The sequence below is a fragment of the Nyctereutes procyonoides genome, unplaced genomic scaffold (assembly GCF_905146905.1).
Source record: "Nyctereutes procyonoides isolate TBG_1078 unplaced genomic scaffold, NYPRO_anot_genome, whole genome shotgun sequence".
NCBI classification, from domain to species: domain Eukaryota; kingdom Metazoa; phylum Chordata; class Mammalia; order Carnivora; family Canidae; genus Nyctereutes; species Nyctereutes procyonoides.
Window position 1 is genome coordinate 44,214,066 of NW_026575146.1, and position 21,552 is coordinate 44,235,617.

Here is a 21,552-nt window from a genome sequence, read left to right on the forward strand (position 1 = left end):
TAATTTTAATTGTCCCAGTCTAATACATTAAGTTTTCTTTTCCCATTAATTTTTTGTACTAAAATCTAATGTAACTTGAATATTCCTGTGCCTCATGAGCCTATGGATATTAATTGGGTCATTTTAACAGTACTTACTTAAATATCAGTGGGATGTGTTCCTGTTTGAGCAGGAATTCCAGTTGCTCATGTGACACCCTCCACCTCCACCCTTCACCCCAAGACCCATCCCCTCTTGAGTATTTCTGGGAATTCTTAGGGGCTGGCTCATTTATACTCTCTGACAAGTCTGATTGGAGATTTTCGAGACAGTGCTTTTGCCTTGAAATGAAGTATGTAATCCTCCCTTTCCAATTACTCCATCTAATTGGATCCTAGTAGTTGATGAAGTAATTCTTTATATATGCATTACAGCTAATCAAAGAAGAAAGAATGATAGAATTAAAGTATGCCATTTTGCTACCTGTAAGGAAGTAATGGTTATAGGCAGTGTTCTCATTGGCTTCTAAGACTATTAGGTAAAAAAACTCGTGGAGAACTTTTAAAGTGGCTATGACTGATAACATCTAAAGCCATGGATCCATCTTAATAGAAAAAGAGACAGCCAAACACACATGCCTCCTGATGGGATTCTATAACACAGCTTTGAAGAGTTTGAACAAAAAATATCCAACTGGAATCTGCTCAAGTCCCTAGATCTAATTATTAGCTCTCAAAGTACTCAAGGGATGTAGGAACGTATAAAACAACACTATGAGGATGTATTTGGCAAAATTGAGAATGTAAGGAGCTTTTCGGGACAAACAATCCTGTTCATTCAATGATTAAATTGTGAAGAAATTTGCAAAGGAATGGGGAATCTACACACTGAGAGTGACAAAAGAGACATAGCGACTAAATATAATGTGATCTTGCTTGACTCTTGTTTCAAATCAAGAAACATTGTGAACCAGGGAGGGAAATTTTAACTCTGATTGAATATTTGATGATGAATTATTTTTAGTTTCAGGCATGATAACAGTTATGTTTTAAGAAAGTATTATTGTCTTTTAGAGAACCACATGGAAATAATTATGGATGAAATGACATGCTGCCTGAGATTCATTTCAAAATAATTCAGTGTGGAATGGAAGGGATATGAATTTAAATGAAACACTGGCTATAGGTTAATCATTGTTGAAGACCAAGGTTGGGTCTATGGAGCTTTATTTTACTTTTCTTTTTTTTGTGTGTGAAATTATTAATTTATTTTTGTGACAGAATAGCACAGCATTTACCATTTTAACCATTTTAAGGTGCACAGTTCAGTTGCATTAAGTTCATTCATGATGTCATTCATCATTACTACTCTCTAATTTCAGAATTTCTTAATTACCTCAAAAAGGAATGTGAAAGTTTCTTTAAGAAAAATATTGATAGGGGATCCCTGGGTGGCTCAGGGGTTTGGCACCTGCCTTTGGTCCAGGGCGCCATCCTGGAGTCCCGGGATCAAGTCCTGCGTCAGGCTCCCGGCATGGAGCCTGCTTCTCCCTCTGCCTGTGTCTCTGCCTCTCCCTCCCCACCCTCTCTCTATCATGAATGAATAAATAAAATATTTAAAAAATATATTTATAATGAAAGCAGTATCTACTGAGTATATGGGTGGCTGCTCAGTTTATCATTTTGTTCCCTTTGTCTTTTTTTTTTAATATTTTATTTATTTAATCTTGAGAGACACAGAGAGAGGCAGAGACATAGGCAGAGGGAGAAGCAGGCTCAATCCCAGAACCCTGGGATCATGACATGAGCCAAAGGCAGATGCTCAACCTCTGAGCCACCCAGGTGCCCCTTCCTTAGTCTTTAAATCAAAGAGTCATATGATATGGGATATTAAAAAAGTCTGTATTTTTTTTCTTTCTTTCTTTTTTTTTTTTTGTCAAGTTAGTTGGTTTTCTGAGCTGAAGCCTGGTGATAATGTTCTTTGAATTTTCTTCCAAATTCTGGCAGCAGTTTATCTACCTTAACATTTTCTTTTAAGTAGTTCCCCCTTTTTTACATCAATATTTTTAGCATTTGACTTAGAGGAAGTTATTGCAGGATCTGCTAGGTGCCATTTTTAAATGGAAGCACAGTCTGATTTCTTGGATTGCCCATTAGGGACATTTTTTTCCTGTTCCATAGAGGAGTAATATTAAGAAAAAAATATTGACACTTACCACTAGGTGAACCAGTAACACAATTATTAGGTGAGAAACCTATCTTTGTTCTAACTGGAATTTCTGAACACCCAATATCCAAATGTGAAATCCCTGCATCAAAAAAAATCCACGTATAAGTGGACCCATGGAGTTCAAAGCCATGTTGTTCAGGGTCAATTGTATATTTGAAGCCTGAGGCCACTAATCTGATGTATTCCCAGGGATGACACACCTTCATTTTTAAATGATATTCTGCTTTGGAGGAACAATAACAAATTATGGCCTATCTGACAAATAAATTGAATGATGTAGGCAAAACAGTTAATGTTAAAAAATGAAGGATGCTCTAAGATAATGTAGTGAAGTTTTGCATGTGCTTTATCGACTGATTGGAGGCCATACTGCTTCTTAAGATAATTGTGTAAAGCTCAATGCTTACCTAAAGACAACTGCTAGAATGATTTTTTTAATAAAACAACACATGACTTTGAATTCATTACTTTAGTATCACAACCTATAGCCTTTATTAATCTACTTTTTTAGACATGTATCTACTATATGTATGAGAGTGCTAAAAGCATCATCAAAAAATAAAATAAAGGTGTAAAGGGCATGCAGCCATAGCAATCAGCAAGGCAGGGTTAGAAGGACCTACCCTCATTTACAGGTGAGGAAGTTCTTTGTTCAGAGTCTTTCCTTGAATGAGGAGCAACCATTGCTAGGACTAAAACTATCTCCTGAACTTCTTGTTCTGAGTTCTCTCCACCTTAATATTATAGAGATGGGTCATCTGGAAGGTTGCGGGCAGTTCTTTCTGAATATCCATCAGGATATACTCACTTCCTTTCTGCAGAGGATAATTTAAATGTAATCTCACCTGTAAAGGACATTTAGTTTTTCTAAGCCAGTGATTCTAACTGAATTTGAATATACTCATCTGAATTTTCTGCAAAGCATGTTTTAACTCTTGACTGCATTTAGCATGTTAAGACCTGGGAATAGGATTTTCACAATTCTTTTGAATGAAGAAATGAAGGAACTAATTATGATTATTTTAATTCAGTTGGTACAACTTCATTTGGTAATAGAAATGCTAGAAAATCCTGGGGTGTGTGGGTGGGGGAGAGATAGAAAAAAAAAAAAAACAGAGAGAGGGAAGTAGGGTAGGAGGGAGGGAGGAGGGTCTGTTAGGTATGCGGAAGGTCCATGAGGCTCACAGTGCTTCCCTAAGATTTAGGAGACCTGGGTGCTAGATCTGTGATCACCACTATTCAGCCATGTGACTTGGAAACACATCTAACTTATTTGGATTCTTTAGTTTCTAAAAGAGATGGTTTTTGGTAAGGTAGTCTTGAAGTTCCCTTTTAGTTGGATAATTCCTTGACTCTAGGAAAGAATGCTGGATCTAAAACAATCAGCTGTTATATTGTGAGTTGACACAAAAGGCTGGCTTTTAGCTTAGTGTGATACCATGTTGGAAGCAGCATCTATTTGAACATGAACTCCAAGTATAGTTTTCTGAAAATGGAGGAAGTGAAGTTGACAGGACATCCACTCTATGTTATCAACTTTATCAAATATAGTACCAATGAAATCCTTGACCTTGAGAATATATTTCTAATGAGCAACTAATTCTGAATAATTATGAGTAATATTTATATGTTCACATGTATAATCATATAGAGAGGAGGGGGCCAGAGAGAAAAATTGAGGAGCTTTAAGGTTTGAATTTCTTAGTATCACACAGCTGGAAGACGTTGGTTTTTTGTTACAGATCCGGCCTTTTCAAATGTGCCACCTGGGACATTTCCATCAACTTTTTCTTTGTTCACCATCAGACAAAAGGAACTCAACTGTTCAAAGTGTAGTGAGTTTTCAGGAAGATTATTCATTTATAGCAGGACAAGATGAAAAATGAACACCAGAGTTTCTCAAATGAGAAGTCTAGGGAAGATAATTTAACTTTTCGGAAATTTTTCAAAAGCACCTAAATTTGGACCAGGAAGTCATTCACATCACTCACCTGTGGGATTGGTCACTCCTCAGATGAAACAGCAGCACACTCACTTAACAGCCTGTCCTCAGGGCTGCAGCTGCTGCTCAAAGGACTGATCAGGGCTCTGGTCAGGATTATGCTCTCCCTGTTTTTTTCCACTGGGAAGGAATCATTGTCTTTAAATGACACTTCTTGCCTTGTCCTTTGTGGTATGGTTTTATTTTAACTGACACTTGGGCTTGAAATTCAGTGGCTGATAGGGTGTGAAATGGAATCCAGCATGCTGTGCAACATGTACAAGCGGACTGGTGCCAGGGACCCTGGGGGACAGGTTGGAACCTTCATTAGTCCAGAATTGTTAGCCACAATGAACTGGAAATTACTGATGGTTCATACACAATAGCCAAGCCGTCATGAGCAATTAAGGAGCACTGGTGTAATTGACCTGATTTGAGGATGCAGGGCAGCTGAGCACTTCTCCCTGGGGCCAGCTCTCCCACGTGAGCAGAGCAGATGGCCATCTGAGGGATTACAATAACAAGGGCAGCTGAATAGTCAAGTGACCAGTCAGGGTAACCAAGGGGACAGGGCAGTTAGATCCCTTCTGGATGGATGGGCAGCTCATGCCTAACTGGGCTGCACCATATGTCCCTGTCTGTGGCACCCTTCCCCTCCCTCACAGAAGTGTTTCTTCTAATGCAAAGTGTAAGGGCGAGGGATGTGTCGCTTCAACAAATTCCTCTATGTTGGCACTGTGATGAATGCTGGTAATACAGAGATGAGTAAGGCACTAGGAATGGACTCAAGGAACTTATGATTTAAAGGGGGTCAAGCAGACATGAATACAGGTGAGTATAATTACAAGTCCTACTTTCTAATGCTGCCAGAGCACATACTATATGATGAATGCAAAGAAAAAGAGACATCATTTCTTACTAGGGAAGACATGGAGAAAAAGTGACTGTTTCCACTATATATTCACTAAAAAATGGCTCCATGGCTGAGTACATTTCAAAACCACCACATAAAGATTTATAATACACATTAGCATATGTGATATATTCTAAATAGGAAATGCATAAATATGATTCAAATTTTAAAATATCTCACCTATATCCCCAGGAACTCAATTTCCTCATTGGCAGCAACCACTTTTACTAGTTCTGGTGGACTCTTCCAGTGATACTCTGTGCCTGCGCATATATGAGCACGCATATCTACATCCCTTTCTTTACTTACTCAGAACTTTGATGGGTTTTTTTTTCATTTAAAATCTATCCTAAGAATCTCTCCTTATCAGTCCATTTTGAGCTAACTTTAAATGACTATCTTATTCCATTGTATGAGAAGATTTCCAATTACTTAGTTTGCTGTCTTAGTGAACATTCTGTTGCAAAAAAAATACTTCAGCAAATCTTCTTGCAAATGATTAATTACATTATGTACATGTTCATATATAGGGGCAATTTCTAGGAGTATTGTTTCTGGGAAAATTGGTATTCTCATTTTTAATTTCAAGAGAGATGGCCAAATTATTTTTGTTGAAGTGATTCACCCCTACCAACAATACGTGGACCTGTCCACTTACTACTTTTTTACTAATTCACTGTGTTATCAACTTATTTTATTTTTAATCTTGGTCAATATGATAAGTAAAAATGGCACTTTGTAATTATTTTTTTTTTCTTATGAGTGGTATAGGGGAAAAAAACCTTTTCATCTACTTTCTTAGGTTAAGTTGCTAGGTGCTGCAAACTAAACTGACAACAGATTAACAGAAGAAAAATCATACACTTTTTATTGATGTTAATATTTTTACATGTTTGAGGGCTTTACAGGAAAGAGATGAAAACCCCAAAAAAGCAGTTAGATTTGGGAGCTGTTGTACCATTTTAACAAAGGACAATAAACTGTGGAGAAGTGAGTAGACAAAAGAAAGAAGCTTTGTTGGGGATCCCTGGGTGGCTCAGCAGTTTAGCTCCTGCCTTTGGCCCAGGGCATGATCCTGGGGTCCTGGGATTGAGTCCCATGTCGGGCTCTCAGCGTGGAGCCTGCTTCTCCTTCTGCCTGTGTCATGAGAGACAGATCTATGTCTCTCATGAATAAATAAATAAAATCTTTTAAAAAATAAAAAAGAAAGAAAGAGGGTTTGCACTTCTACGGCCTATGAATTGTAGGAAAGACTGGGAAATCTATGAGGGAGATCAGGAAATAAATGAGGAAAATATGAGGAGAAAATACACAGAAGATCAGGATTATTCTGGTGAGGACTGTTTGCGTGAACTCATCTCAGCATCATCCACTCCTCGTCTCTGGTGATAAGAGAACTGTCCTTTTCCTGGTAACAAGGAGGGCACGTTTCATACAGGAAATTCATACCCTGCTTTTTAGGCAGAGGGCATAAAGTTCTTCCTGTGCCTGCTGTTTCTAACTTGTCTTCAGCCCAAAATAATCAGTATGCCAAAGTGGCATGTTTGAGGATGGCATATTCTGATCCCCTTCAGTGGAGTTGAGAAATTTTTCTTATATTTAAGAGCTGTTTTTATGTTTTGTCTATTTAATTTTATATATATTTCCCCTTTTCATTATCGATTTTCTTTAAAAAAAAAAGATTCTATTTATTTATTTGAGAGAAAGAAAGAAATAGCAGGAGCAGGGGGAGGGGCTGAGGGAGAGGGAGAAGCAGACTCTCTACTGAGCAGGGAGCCTGATATAGGGTTGGATCCCAAGACCCTGGGATCATGACCTGAGTCCAAGGCAGATGCTTAACTGACTGAACCATCCAGGTGCCCCTATTAATTATTTTCTTTTGGAATTGTAGGCATGCAGGTTATATTAAAGAAATTAGAAATTAGGCCTTTGTGAAATGAGATGAGACTCAAATATTTCTCTGAACCTGTAGTTATCTTTTTGATAATAATTCATGATATTTTTGCCAAGCAGATAATTAAAAAAAAAAACTTTTGATTAGTCGAATTTATTGATTTCTACATCTAGGGTTTCTGAGCTTTGTGTCTTACCTGGAAAGATATTCTTCCAAAATTATATAGAAAAATAGTTCTCCCATAATTTCATATAGTACTTTCTTACAAGGTTGATATTTGAGTCTTTGATCTATCTGAAATTTATTTTTTTTTAATGTAAGGTTGAGGTAGGAATCCAGGAATCAAACCATGTATCTCAAAATAATTTATTGAATAATCTTTTTTTTTTCATTGAAATAAAATATCACATTTATCTTATATTAGGCTATTTTTGGGTTCATTTCTGGACTTTCAATTCTATTTGGACTTTCTACTCAGTGTCAGTATTGCTAAGGACTGTAATTTTATAATGAGGTTTAGTATAGGCTAGAGCAATTTTCCTTTTATCACTCTTTCAGACTTTTCTGGATTTTCTTGTTTGTTAATGTTTTCATATGAATATCAGATTCAGCTTGTCTTGTGAAAAATAAATGGTTGGTATTCTTCAGGGGGAGTTCCATTAAATATAGATCAACACAGGGAAAACTGACATCTTGATACGTATTGAAGAACATAATTTTATATATTTGTCTTTTTGTGATTCCTTAGTACCAGTTTAAAGATTTCTTCCTATGGATTTCCTATAATTCTTGTTAAATTCATTTCCTATGTATTTTATCTTTTTTGATGCTATTGATTTTTCTTTCATTATGTCTGCTAACTTATTTTTACATATGAGAACTTGATTTCTATATATGATTTTTTTATGTAGTGAAATTAGTAATTTATATTGCTATTTGAAATATCTCTTCACTTGATTCTTTTTGGAGTTTCCTGTTAGTAATAACAGTCATGAATAAACAATTCATTCAAATATGGATAAATCTTACCTTCATTTTTCCTGTTTTTATACCTCTTTTCTTTTTTTTTTGCTATTTCTTATAGAACAATATTAAACATAAATGCAAGAAGGCATCTTGTTTTGCTCTAAGACTCTTTTTTTAAATTAATTAATTAATTAGTTAACTTATTTATTTATTTATTCATGACAGAGAGAAAAAGAGAGAGAGAGTGAGAGAGAGAGAGAGAGAGAGAAGCAGGCTCCATGCAGGGAGCCCGACGTGGGACTTGATCCCGGGTCTCCAGGATCACTCCCTGAGCTGAAGGCAGCGCTAAACCGCTGGGCCACCAGGGCTGCCCTGCTCTAAGACTTTAATGAGAGATTTTCTAGTTGTATTTCCCTGTCAAATATACATATGCATATAGACCCACATACACAGAAGTATCCATGTATTTTATTTTAAATTTTTTTCTGAAGAATAGTTGTTAAAATTTGGAATGCCTTTTCAACAATTGTGTAGTTTTGTATGATTTTTCTATTCATGAAGTAGAAGATAAATATGGTGAATTATATGAATAGATTCCTAATATTAAACTATTTTTATAGTCTTTGAATAAATTATTTTAGAAAATTCTCCTGTATTCTGTTTGTCAATATTTTTGTGACATTTACATCAATAATTGTAATGGTAATTGGCTTGTAGTTTCCTTTTTTGTGGGTTCAGTTTTTATTAGGGTTTGATAGTGTTGTTATATTTTTTCATAAAAATTATTTGAAATCTTTTTTCTTGGAAGAGTTGAAATAGTACTAGGACTATCTGTTTCTTAGTAAATAAGTCATGGGGATGTAAGGTATATCATGGTGATTATAGTTAATAATACTGTATTGTACTAGTTTTAGTTATAGTTAGTAATTCTGTATTTGAAAGTTGCTAAGGGAGTAAATCTTTTTTTTTTTTAAGATTTTATTTATTTATTCATGAGGGACACAGAGAGGAGAGAGAGAGGGTAAGAGAGAGAGAGGGGGGGGGGGCAGACACAGGCAGAGGGAGAAGCAGGCTCCCTGCAGGGAGCCCGATGTGGGACTCAATCCTGGGTCTCCAGGATCAGGCCTTGGGCTGAAGGAAGTGCTAAACCGCTGAGCCACCTGGGCTGCCCAGGAGTAGATCTTTAAAGTTCTTATCACAAGAAAAAATTTGTAACTATGTGTGTTTTGTGGATGTTAAATAAACTTATTGTGGCCATCATTTTGCAATAATTACACATATCAAATCATTATGTTATACAGCTGAAAGTAATAAAATGTTATATATCAATTATATCTCAAGAAAAAGTTTGGTAGAATATCTTGTTGAAAGCACCTGGGACACTTATTTTTTTGAAGTAACTCTTTTACATTTTTTCCCTTTTGTTCAATTTAATTTTTATGTTCTATAATTTCTTCCTATTTCACTTTGATTTCTTGGACTCCCTATTGTTCCTGAAATTTTATTTTGATTTTGTTTTCAGTCTCTTTCTTCTGTGTTTTCTGTAGTTTTTGCTTTATGATAATGGCTGTGTGTCGTTTGATTCAAAGATATTTGTAATTTTTAGGTGTTCCCTGTAAATTGTACCCTTTTAATAATATTTACCTTAAATTCAATCTTACCTGAATTTTCCATCCATGTAAATACTCAATAAGCCTTTGCTGAGTTGTGTTATTTTCAACCTATCTGAGCCACTGCCTCTAGGTGTGTGTCATGTATGGCTTGTGCCCTGTGTCATATTCCCTGAGCCCACTTTTTACCCCAGCTGTTGCTGCAGCTGGCTCTGTGTGTGGGTGTTCTGAAAGCCTCTGGCCTCCTCTGTGACTTGAAGCTAAGCATCTGCATACCAGCTCAACCACTATTATCAGCAAAAATTCATGACTAATGGAAGACAGGAGACCACTAATAAATATTCGCCTTTTCTGTGTTTTGGAGGGACAGTTGGTATATTCACAGGGATGTATGAAGGTCCTCGTGGTAATGGATTCCATGACACACCCTTTCCCTGATTCACCTCTCCCAACCCTCCATCCTGATCCTTGGGATTATTTCCCCAAATTAGTTACCTATATCAGCTCCTTTTTTTGGGAAGCCTAGATTAAGACAGTGTGTCTTTTCAATTTGCAGTGAATTAAATCTTGCTTTGTACCCATCTTTTAACATACTCTTATGTTGTACTATGTGTAAAAACATATGGTATATTTATTGATATGAAATATATTTGTCCTTAATTTGGTTATATTTTATTGTTCCCATAGTCTTTCTTTCATGATAAGATTTGTGTTTCTGTGTCTATATATTTCCAGGGATTATATTTTTGTTTTAATAATTCTTTTTTTATATTTATGAGCTATAGAGGAAATCCTGACCAATGGTTGACCCTCAAACTAGATCTGGGCAATCTGGCAGTTGGAGGCTCTTCAATCCTCCCTGTCCTTGGATGCATGCTCTGCCCACCATTCCTATAGCAGGGAGCCGCTTTCAAGGTCACAGCCTTGGGAAATCATGTGTCCTTGAGAACATCTGAACCCTGATAAGGCCTCTCAGTATAAACTCTGAAGATTCTGGCAGTGGATGTGGATATCTACTCATTGCTTGATGCCCAAGGTAACAAGCCTCATAAGTTCCCTTGCTTGCTGAAACCTCCACCTGCCAATCTGCAGTGGCCTGCCTCTATGTTCCATCTCTCCTGACCCTCTGTGTCCAGTTAGTGAACCAACAACTATATTTATTGATTCCTTTCTATAAGCAATGATGGAATTAGTACAATTTTAAATTCTCCATTTTTATCTCTATTTTGCCACTCATTTTTGTTGAATATTTCATTTTTATTAATGTTATCTGATATCTTTAAATATATTTATACCACTGTTAGCTGATTTATTTTATCTAAATGTCTTTTGATACTTGGTGATAACAGATGAAGAAATCCACCCACATTCACTACCTCTCCTCTTCTCCTATGAGCTTTATTAGTGAAGGTTATACAATTATATTCTCTTTTGTAACTATAGTCTTCACATTATGTTAGTCTTACTTTTATGATAAAATGGATCCAATACTCAGCATTCATTCTTGTGCCATAGGTTTCCTGTTCATTCTCTGGTAATTTTTTTTTCCTTAGATTTTATTTATTTATTTATTCATAGAGACAGAGAGAGAGAGAGAGATTCAGAGACACAGGCAGAGGGAGAAGCAGGCTCCATGCAGAGAGCCCGACATGGGACTCGATCCAGGGTCTCCAGGATCACACCCTGGGCTGCAGGCGGTGCTAAACCGCTGCGCCACCTGGGCTGCCCCATTCTCTGGTAATTTCTATAGAAAACTCTTGGGAACTATATTTTAATTTTTCATTTTAAAAATTACTTGTTTCTTGCCTTTATATTTGGGCCACAGTTGGTGTGGTTATGTCTTATGTCACACTTTCTTCAGACTTTTAGGTATTGCTTTGTAGTCTCCTCATATTAAGACTTGCTATGGGAAAAAAGTCTGAGGCCTATCTAAATTGTCATCTCTCTTTTTATGACTTGACTTTTTGTTGGTCAAGGAAAAAATTCTTCATTTTTGAAATCCAGCAGTTTACTAGATTATATCTTTCTGTTGATTGCTATAGATTAATATTTCCTAAGGCATTAATTTATGACTGAAGTCTTTTATTTGTGAAACTTTTTCTTTAAAATTTTTTCTTCTAGTATTTTGTTCCTCTATCTTGGGGATACCAATTAACCATATGCTGGATATTATTTGCCTATCTCTGTTTTATTTTCATTCTCTCTACTTGGCTCAGTAATGTTCTCTCTGTACTTTACTATGTTTTAAGCAATGGATATTATTCTTGAGCTACTTCCAAGTGGTTTTATGTGACTGCCACTGTCTGATGATTGTTCTTCCACTTATTTTTGGATCTTTGCAAATTCAAATTTTCACTTTTTGTTGTCTTGTCATAGTTTCTTCATATTCTCATAGATATCTTTTGTGCTGTAGATTTGAAGAACTCATTCATAAATTTAAAACTCATAAAATACATGATCTTAAGACTTAGGTGAGCATTTTCCATCTCTTCCCCTCCCTCAATGTTTTTCCTGAATTTGTTTGTTTATTGCCTTATAATATTCTTTGGTAGATATTGTGATGGTACTTTTCTACTTATTATTCACTTTGATTACATTATTAGAAGATTTGTTTACAAGACTACAGTCTTGTACCAATTTACTGCTATCCTATTTATTATGCAGGGATGAATATGTACAAATGCCACATTTTTTATTTTAAAAATTATGCACTTTCTACTTTTACTCCACATTCATTCTGGATCTCCAGGATCTTCCTCCTTGTTCTTCTTCCAGAAAACTATCCTTTAGTATTTATTTTAGGGAGGATCTACAGAAGATAAACTCTTATAGTCTTTGTATGTATAAAAAACTCTTTATTTCACTTCTGCTCTTAAAAGATAGTGTAGGTGGGTATAAAATTCTAAATTATCAGGCATTTTCCTCAAATATTTGAAAGATATTATTTTATCTTTATTGGCTATCTCATAGATGAATTTACCTACTTTGTACATTATCTTGTTGGTTTTAAGATTTTATATCCCTTCTAGGTTTGATATGCTATTGTATAGCTATGGATAGGTTTATATTTATCTATCTCACTTGGAATCTTTAAATATGTTTTGATTAGAGGATTTGTGTGTTTCTCCAATCTTGGAAAATTCTTACCTCTTTTTTTTAAATACTGGTTTTCAGCTATTTCCTTTTTATCTTTTTCTGAAATTCTTTACAATGCACATTGGAAGTTGAAGATTATCCTTTATGTTCCTTAGCGATTTCTCATATTTTTTTTTCTTTTTATCTCCCTTTCTCTGTGCTCTAAATGAATTCCACAACCTTTTTAGCCCAATTCACTTTGACTATGTCTAGTCTCAAATAAAATCTACTTCAGGAATTTTTGTTGTATTTCAACTTCTTGTTTTATTTTGTCTTTGTTTCTTTTTTGATATTTATACTTGTATTTCCTGTTAATGATTGTAAGTACTCTTTAAAAATCTTTATCAGTTTTTCTAAAAACTAATTATATCTTAAATGTATTTATGTTCTTTTTTTAAAGATTTTATTTATTTATTCATGGGAGACACAGAGAGACAGGGACATAAGCAGAGGGAGAAGCAAGCTCTCTGTGGGGAGCTCAATGCAGGACTCAGTCCCAGGACCCCGGAACCACGACTTGAGCCAAAAGCAAATGTTCAACCACTGAGCCACCCGGGCACCCTAAGTGTATTTGTGTTCTAGTTGTTTTGTTTTCTGTCTTTCTTAGTATTTCTTCACGTTTTGGTGTTTTGATGGGAAAGGTCATTTTGATTTGGTGTTTCTTCACTCCTCTGTTCCCACTCTTCTGTTACTGTGGGTTTAGTGCTTGCTTTTTAGGACTGCAGTTTGTAATCAGGCCTCATTATTTATTGTGTGGCTCCTGCTTCTAAGTGATATTGGGCAAATGACAGATCCAATCCCTGAGCTAGTAGACAGCTTGGCTTAGTTTTTGTTTGAAAGACTTTGCCTGTGTTTTCTGCTGCCTCCACACTTTAAGTGACTAAAAGTGGGCCTCTAGACCAAGGTTTCTCACTGTACTCAGTAGTACACTATTTATATACTGGAACTATTGAAATTTTGCACCAAACAATTCTTTGTTTTTTTTTTTGGGGGGGGGGGGCTTTGTGTGTGTGTATTAATTGTAAAATATTTTACAAAATCCCTGGTCTCTGTATATTATATATGAGTAACATCTTTCTTTTTTTCTCTTTTAAAGATTTAACTATTTATTTGAGAGAGACCATGAGCTGGAGGGAGAGGGAGAGAGAATCTGAAGCAGACTCCATTCTAAGTACAGAACCCTATGTGGGCCTTGATTTCGTGACCACAAGATCATGACCTGCACCAAAACCAAGAGTCAGCTGCTCAACTGGCTGAGCCACTCAAGTCCTCCATTAGTAACATCTTTAAATCTCCAATTCTGACAATCAAAATGTTTCCTGACATTACTAAATGTCCCCTGGGGGACAAAAGTACCGCCAGTGTAGAACCACTACTCTAGACAATTGATGGAAATCTATTTCAGTCCTTTGTCCAAAAAGGGAGAGAGCTTCATCAAAACCCCTTGCTCCAAGTAATAACCTAGTTCTGGGCTCTTTTTTTCTAGCTGACTGTAACTGTCTTTTTCAAACCTAGAGGTCTACATCTCATGGCTTCATCTGAGCTGACCACTTTATATTTTTCTCCTTTGTCATCCAAGAGATATTCATCTTGATTTTGAGATAAAATTTTTGTGTATTTCTGTTTTCTATTTTCATCTTTATGTATAATTTCTCTTTGTCCAGAACAGAGAGGTTGCATCAAAGTCAAAACTAATGGAGCTATCTTTACTGGGAGACTTCACCACTTTTTTTTATAGGGTTATTATACTCGTACTCCCCTTAAGTCACCCCCAAACAGTACATAAAGCAAAAGAGGAGCAAGTAAAAAGTAGTATTATATTTTTAGGTTATGATGCTCCTCTGCCCATCATCAATTTCTGCCTCTATGCTAGACCTTTCCTTTCAGTACATGAATAAATCCTTAAATATCCATGTAATCTGGCTCCTACCTACTCTCCAACACCATCTGGTAACCCCTATTATCTAGCCACAATGGACTTATTTTTGTTTTTCACCAAGTCAGGCTTATTCCATTAAAAAAAAAAAAAAACCTTACCTATTTATCTTTAAATTGTACAACTTTGTCATAGATTACTTTCAACAAAAGTTGAAGCATAAAAAGATGATAGGGAGGAGATTAACTAAAAAAACTAACTCAAAGACTAATTCTAGAAAAGCTACAAGCTCATTTCATTTTAGGACACTTTGGTTTTCTTCCCACATCTTTGTTCAGTTTGTTTCTTCTGAACATTTAAATATTAGCTTAAATAACACCTTCAGCAGAAGCCTTCCCTGACTATACAATCAAAAATATCTACTTAAATATTTCCTTGCATGGGGATCCCTGGGTGGCGCAGCAGTTTGGCGCCTGCCTTTGGCCCAGGGCGCGATCCTGGAGACCCGGGATCAAATCCCACGTCGGGCTCCCGGTGCATGGAGCCTGCTTCTCCCTCTGCCTGTGTCTCTGCCTCTCTCTCTCTCTCTGTGACTATCATAAATAAATAAAAATTAAAAAAATATTTCCTTGCATTGTCCTGTAATAGTTCTTTTTCTCTATAAGTGTCCATTCTCCATTAGTCTTTTACTTTTTGTATTTGCTTATTATCCATTTCCATCTACTGTAATGTAAGCTCCTTTAGGGAAAAGACCTTCAAGTTCTTGTTTAAAACTGTATCTTCAGTGCCAAGGATAAACTTGATACATACATAGAGATCAATATTAAATATTTAGTGAACAATAATAACTGCAAAAAAATGATATGCATACACAGTTTATTTGTTACCTTAATAAAATTCATCCTAAAAGGAGACTTGAAACATTACCCTCTTATTCTCATCCTCCAAATTTTTATAATAATTTCTTTTTTTTATAAAGATTTTATTTATTTATTCATGAGAGACAGAGAGAGAGAGGCAGAGACACAGGCAGAGGGAGAAGCAGGCTCCATGCAGGGAGCCTGACGTGGGACTTGATCCCTGGACTCTAGGATCGCACCCTGGGCCGAAGGTAGGAGCCACACCATTGAGCCACCCAGGGATCCCTTAGAATAATTTCTTTATAAATTTATTAAGTGCATCAACAACATTTAGTCACTTCTTAGACCCCTTTCATGAGGAAATACACAAGGAATCTCTGGTACAGAATGATTGACACAGTCAGTATTCTCTGAGGTGGGTGTACACACAAACTGAAGAAAATACTTTTCATATCTGGAGCTGAATACTGACTCTTTTCTTTTGAATTTTCTTAAGCATTAGGTATTGAACGTTCAGGGCACTGCATGTAACAGAATATATTTGGATTTAAAGTTTTGTTGCATTCTTCTTGTTATTTCAAATAGGTATAAAATGTTCTTAGGAGTTAGTCTGAAATTAGGTAAATATTTATTAAGGACTAGGTTAGATCATGTCACTGGTTTACGTTCCATATGTTTCTGTGGTGTTTTACAAAGAAATGGCTGTAGAAAAGAAAGGTATGGGAACCTATGAAAGGTTGCAAAACGAAGAAGCTAGATCTGTATTTCAATTTATTTATGTGGACAGTGATACTAATAATACCTAATCTCTTCTGACTTTAGATGATGACTGTGATCATAAAATTAAATAAATGTATAAGTGTTTTGGACACACCATGGTCAAAATGCAATACTAGTAACTACAACAAAATAATCACAGTAATATTGAGTTGTTTAAGGCTATTCAATAAAGGATGTAATTCCATGGGAGATATTTCCGTTTTGCTTCTTGTGGGATGATGCCATTGTTTTGAAGAGGAACCCAAACCCTCGAGATTTTCGATGTAGATTGAACGCCATTCAGTGGGCCAGCATTTGAGAATGACAACCACTTGATGACCATCAGTAGTACCTTTCTCTTTATTCCTCTCAATGGTAGATTTTGTCTCCTCTTTATCATTTAACTGTAAGAATGCTGATTGCTGCATTTCCTTTCTATTCTTTTCTTCTTTCAGGCAGTGTGTATTGAATCTAAACTCATTGCCAAGAGTTTTGGGAAAGCGCTGATATGCTTAGATTTGGTTTTCAAATTCAGACAATAATCAAGATTAAAAGGGGTTATCAATGAAAATGTTAGAATGCATTATTTGTAGGAAACTATCCAGATGTAGACTGTACCCTCAGCATTGTTCTTCTGTGATGTAGAACTATTTGAGAAAAAGGAAACCCTGGAACCCTGTGTCTAAGGATTGCATTTCTTTTAAAAGTCAAGCTAGTTACTTCAATAAATACCTGAAAAATGGTGAACATGACAAGTTTTAAGATAGAAAGATGATATTAATAGAGTGAATTTCTCTCTCTCTCTCTCTCTCTCTTTTAGTTCTGTGCCAGCATACACACTTATAGACACAAACATGCACTTAGATGATTAACAAGGATAAACTCAAGATGAAAATTATTCTTTCCAAAATGTTCTCTGAAGAGGTCTAGATAGTAAAAATGAAACAAATCATTCAATAAGGCAAATTCAGCATCAGTAGTGTTTTAGGTTAAAATGATTTTATGATAATTTTGATAAAGGAAATTTATGTTATTAAGAAACTTATTACACATAGTAATTATTTTGTCTTTACTGACACAACATATTGCTATCTTCCCATAATCTCCAAATAAATTTTAACATATGTCACGACATATGATAAACTATATGGAAGTGTTTTTTTTAATGTACAATTCAGTAGTTTATTATTGTGTTTGTAGATTGTGCGACTGTCACTGCCATCTAATTACAGAATATTTTTATCCCCTTGATAAGAAACCTCATTAATAATAACCCTATTTTCCCCAGCTTCAGACAACTACTAATATGCTTTCTTTCCTGGTGGATTTGCCTATTATCACCATTTAATAAAAATTGAAATCATACAATATATAGCCTTTTGCAAGTGGCTTTTTTCACTTAGCACTATGTATTCAGTGTTCTTTATTGAAATACTGATAGCATTTATTAACATTGCAGTCCTTTTTATGGGTGAATAATATTCCATTGTGTGGATATGATTTATTATCAGTAGTGTGTTATGAACATTTGTGTACAGGTTTTTGTGTGGACATATGTCTTCAATTCTCTTGGGTAAGTATCTAGGGATAGGATGTCTGAGTCATATGGAAACACTATTTAACTTTTTAAGGGACTTCCAAACTGTTTTCCAGAGTGGCTACATAATTTTACAATTCCAGGAACAATATATAAGGGTTCCAATTTTTCTACATCCTTGCCTGCACTTGTTCTTGTTTGTCTTTTTTATTTTAGCAATCCTAGTGGATGTGAAGTGGTATCCTGGTTTTGATTTGCATTTTCATGATAGCAAATGATATTGAGCATATTCCTTGGGGAATATTTTCTTTGGGGAAATCCTTTGCTTGGGTTGTCTTTTAACGGTTGATTTGTGAGTGCTTTATATATTCTGCATACAAGACATTTATTAGGTATAGATTTGTAAATATTTTCTGTCTTTCTGAGGATTGTCTCCACTCCTTTGACAGTAGGGTTTTTAGAACTTGAAGTATAATTGACATATAGCCATATATTAGTCTCAGTCACATAACATAATGATTCAATATTTATATATATGGTGAAAAAGACCATTACAATTAGTCTATTGATAGGGTATTTTGATGCACAAGACATTTAATAAAGTATGATTTGTGTATTTTTTATTTCGTTGTTTGTGCTTTTGGTGTCATTTCCAAAAAAAAAAAAATTGCCAAATCCAAGTTAAAAGGATTTATTCTGAAGATATCAGCCTAGAGTTTTATAGTTTTAGCAATTCCATTTAAGACTATGAACAATGTTAAGTTAGTATTTACATATTTTGTGAAGTAGTGTAACTTCATTCTTTTGCATGTGGATATTTAGTTATTTCAACATCATTTCCTCCCTTCTCCACTTCTTTACTGACCTGGCACCCTTGCTAAAAATCAATTGATCATAAATGTAAGGAATAATTTATGGATTCTCAATTCTATTTCATTAATATATATGTCTATCCTTGTGTGAGTACCATATTGCCTTGATTACTATAGCTGCATAATAAAAATTTCCCCAACTTTATTGAGATACAATAGCATGTAACATTATGTAAGTTTAAAGTATACAATGTGGTAATTTGATACTGTATATATTGTGAAATAATTAGCACAATAAGGTTAGTTAACACACCATCACTTCACATAATTACCATTTTTCTTTTGTTGTGAGAATGTCTAAGATGTACTGTCTTAACAACATTCTGGTATGTAATACAGTATTGCTAATTACAGTCACCATGCATTACATTAGATCCGCCAGATCTTATTTGTCTATAACTGAAAGTTTATACCCTTTGACCAATATCTCTTCATTTTCCCTAACCCCTAGGCCCTGGCAACTACTCTTCTACTCTCTGTATCTATGAGTTTGGCTTTTTTTAGATTTGTATAGTATTTGTCTTTCTCTGATCATGTAGTGTAATGCCCTCAAATTCCATCTGTGTTGTTGTGAATGGCAGAGTTTCTTTTTTGTAGCCGAATAATATGCTACTGTAAAAACATATACTACATTTTCTTTATTCATTCATCTGTTGGTGGACACTTAAGTTGTTTCTGTGTCTCGGCTATTGCAAATAATGTGGAGTCCAGATATCTCTTTCAAATAGTGATTTCATTTCTATCAGAAAATACCCAAAAGTGGGATTACTGGATCACTGGTAGTTTTATTTTTAATTTTTTGAGAAACCTCCTTACTGATTTCCATAGTGGCTGCACCAATTCACATTCCCTTTAGCAATACACCAGGGTTTCCTTTTCTCCACCTTCTGGCCAGCGTTTGTTATCACTTGTCTTTTTGATAATAGCCATTCTAACAGGTGTGAGGTGATAACTTAAGGTTTTGACTTTCACTGCCCTGATGATTAGTAATGTTGAATATCTTTCCAGATACTTGTCAGATACTTGCGTGTCTTCAGATCTTTGCCCATTTTAAAGTTGGATTATATTTTTTTGTGCTATCGAGTTTTGTGAATTCCTTATATATTTTGGATATTAACCTCTTATCTTATATATGGCTTACAAATTATGCCATTCTGTAGGTTACATTTTTATTTTGTTTATTTTTGCTTTGCTCTGAAAACATTATTTCATTTGATACCATCCCACTTGTTTATTTTGCTTTTGTTGCTTGTGCTTTTTGGTGTCATGTACAAAAAAATCATTACCAAGACCAATGTCAAGGAGCTTTTTCCCTGTGTTTTCTTCCAGGAGTTTTACATTCAAGTCTTAAGCTTTGACTCCATTTTATGTTAATCTTTGTAAGTGCTGTAAGACAAGGGTCCAGTTCTATTCTTTTGCATGTTGATACCCAGTTTTCCCAGAATGACTCATTGAAAAGACTCCCCTCTCCCTATTGAGTATTCTTGGCTCCTTTGTTGAGTACTTGTTGACTTTATATGCATGGTTTTATTCTTGGGATCTCAATTTTGTTCCATCGGTCTATGTGTATATGTGTACCATACTGTTTTATTACTATAGTTTGGATTATAGTTTGAAATCAGGAAGGTGATGCCTCTAACTTCGTTCTTTCTCAAGTTTTCCCTATTTGGAATCTTTTATTTTTCTGTACAAACTTCAGGATTTTTTCTATTTATGTGAAAAATTGGGAATTTGTTAGGGATTGCTTTGAATCTATAGATGTCTATGGGTAACATCAACATTTTAACAGTATCAATTTTTCTAGTCCATGAACACAGGATATCATTCCATTTGTTTCTGTCTTCTTCAATTTCTTTCATTAGTGTCTTACATTTTTCACTGTACATATCTTTCATCTCTTTGGTTAAATTTATTTCTAAGTATTTTATTGATTTTGATCCTATTGTAAATGGGATTGTTTTCTTTATTTTTCTTTCAGATAGTTTGCTCCTAGTGTATGAAATGCAACTGAATTTTGTATTCTTACTTTGAATTCTGCATCTTTACAGAATTAATTTATTAGTTCTAAAATTTTTTTTGGTTGAATCTTTTAGGGTTTTCTGTCTATACAATCATTCCATCATCAAAAAGAGACAATTTTACTTTTTCCTTTGTGATTTGGATGCTCCTCACTCCCCCTTTTTTGTTGCCTAATTACTCTGGCTAGGATTTTTATGACTATATTGAATAGGAATTGTGAGACTGGGCACCCTTGTCTTTTACTGGTTTTAGAGGACAAGCTTTCAGCCTTTCATCGCTAAATATTATCTTAGCTGTGATTTGTCATATATAGCTTTATTATGTTGAGATATGTTCCTTTTATGCCCTTTCTGTTGAGGGCTTTTATTGTGAAAGAATATGAATTTTCTCAAATGTTTCTGATGCATGTATTGTGAGAGAATCATATGAATTTCATCTTTTATTCTAATAATGTGGCATATCATATTGATCCATGTATGTTGAATTGTCCTTACATCCCAGGAATAAATCTCAACTTGTTCATGGTGTTTGATACTTTTCATGTGCTGCCAAATTTAATTTTCTAGTATTTTGTTGAGAATTTTTGCATCTATGTTCATTGGGCCTGTTGACTCTAGTTATCTTCTCTTTTGTAAAATGAGTTTGAAAAATATTCCCTTCTCTTTAGTTTCTGAAAGAGTTTGAGAAAGATTGGCATTAATTCTTCTTTAAATTAGTCATCTGGTTTTGGGCTTTTCTTTGTTGGGAGGCTTTTGATTATTGATTAAATCTCATTAATTGTTATTTTGTGCAGATTTTGTTTCTTCCAAATTTAGTCTTGGTAGGTTACATGTTTCAAGGAATTTATTAATTTTCTTCTAGATTGGCCTATTTGTTAGCAATCATAGTAGCTTTTTATAATTCTTTAAATTTCTGTGATGTC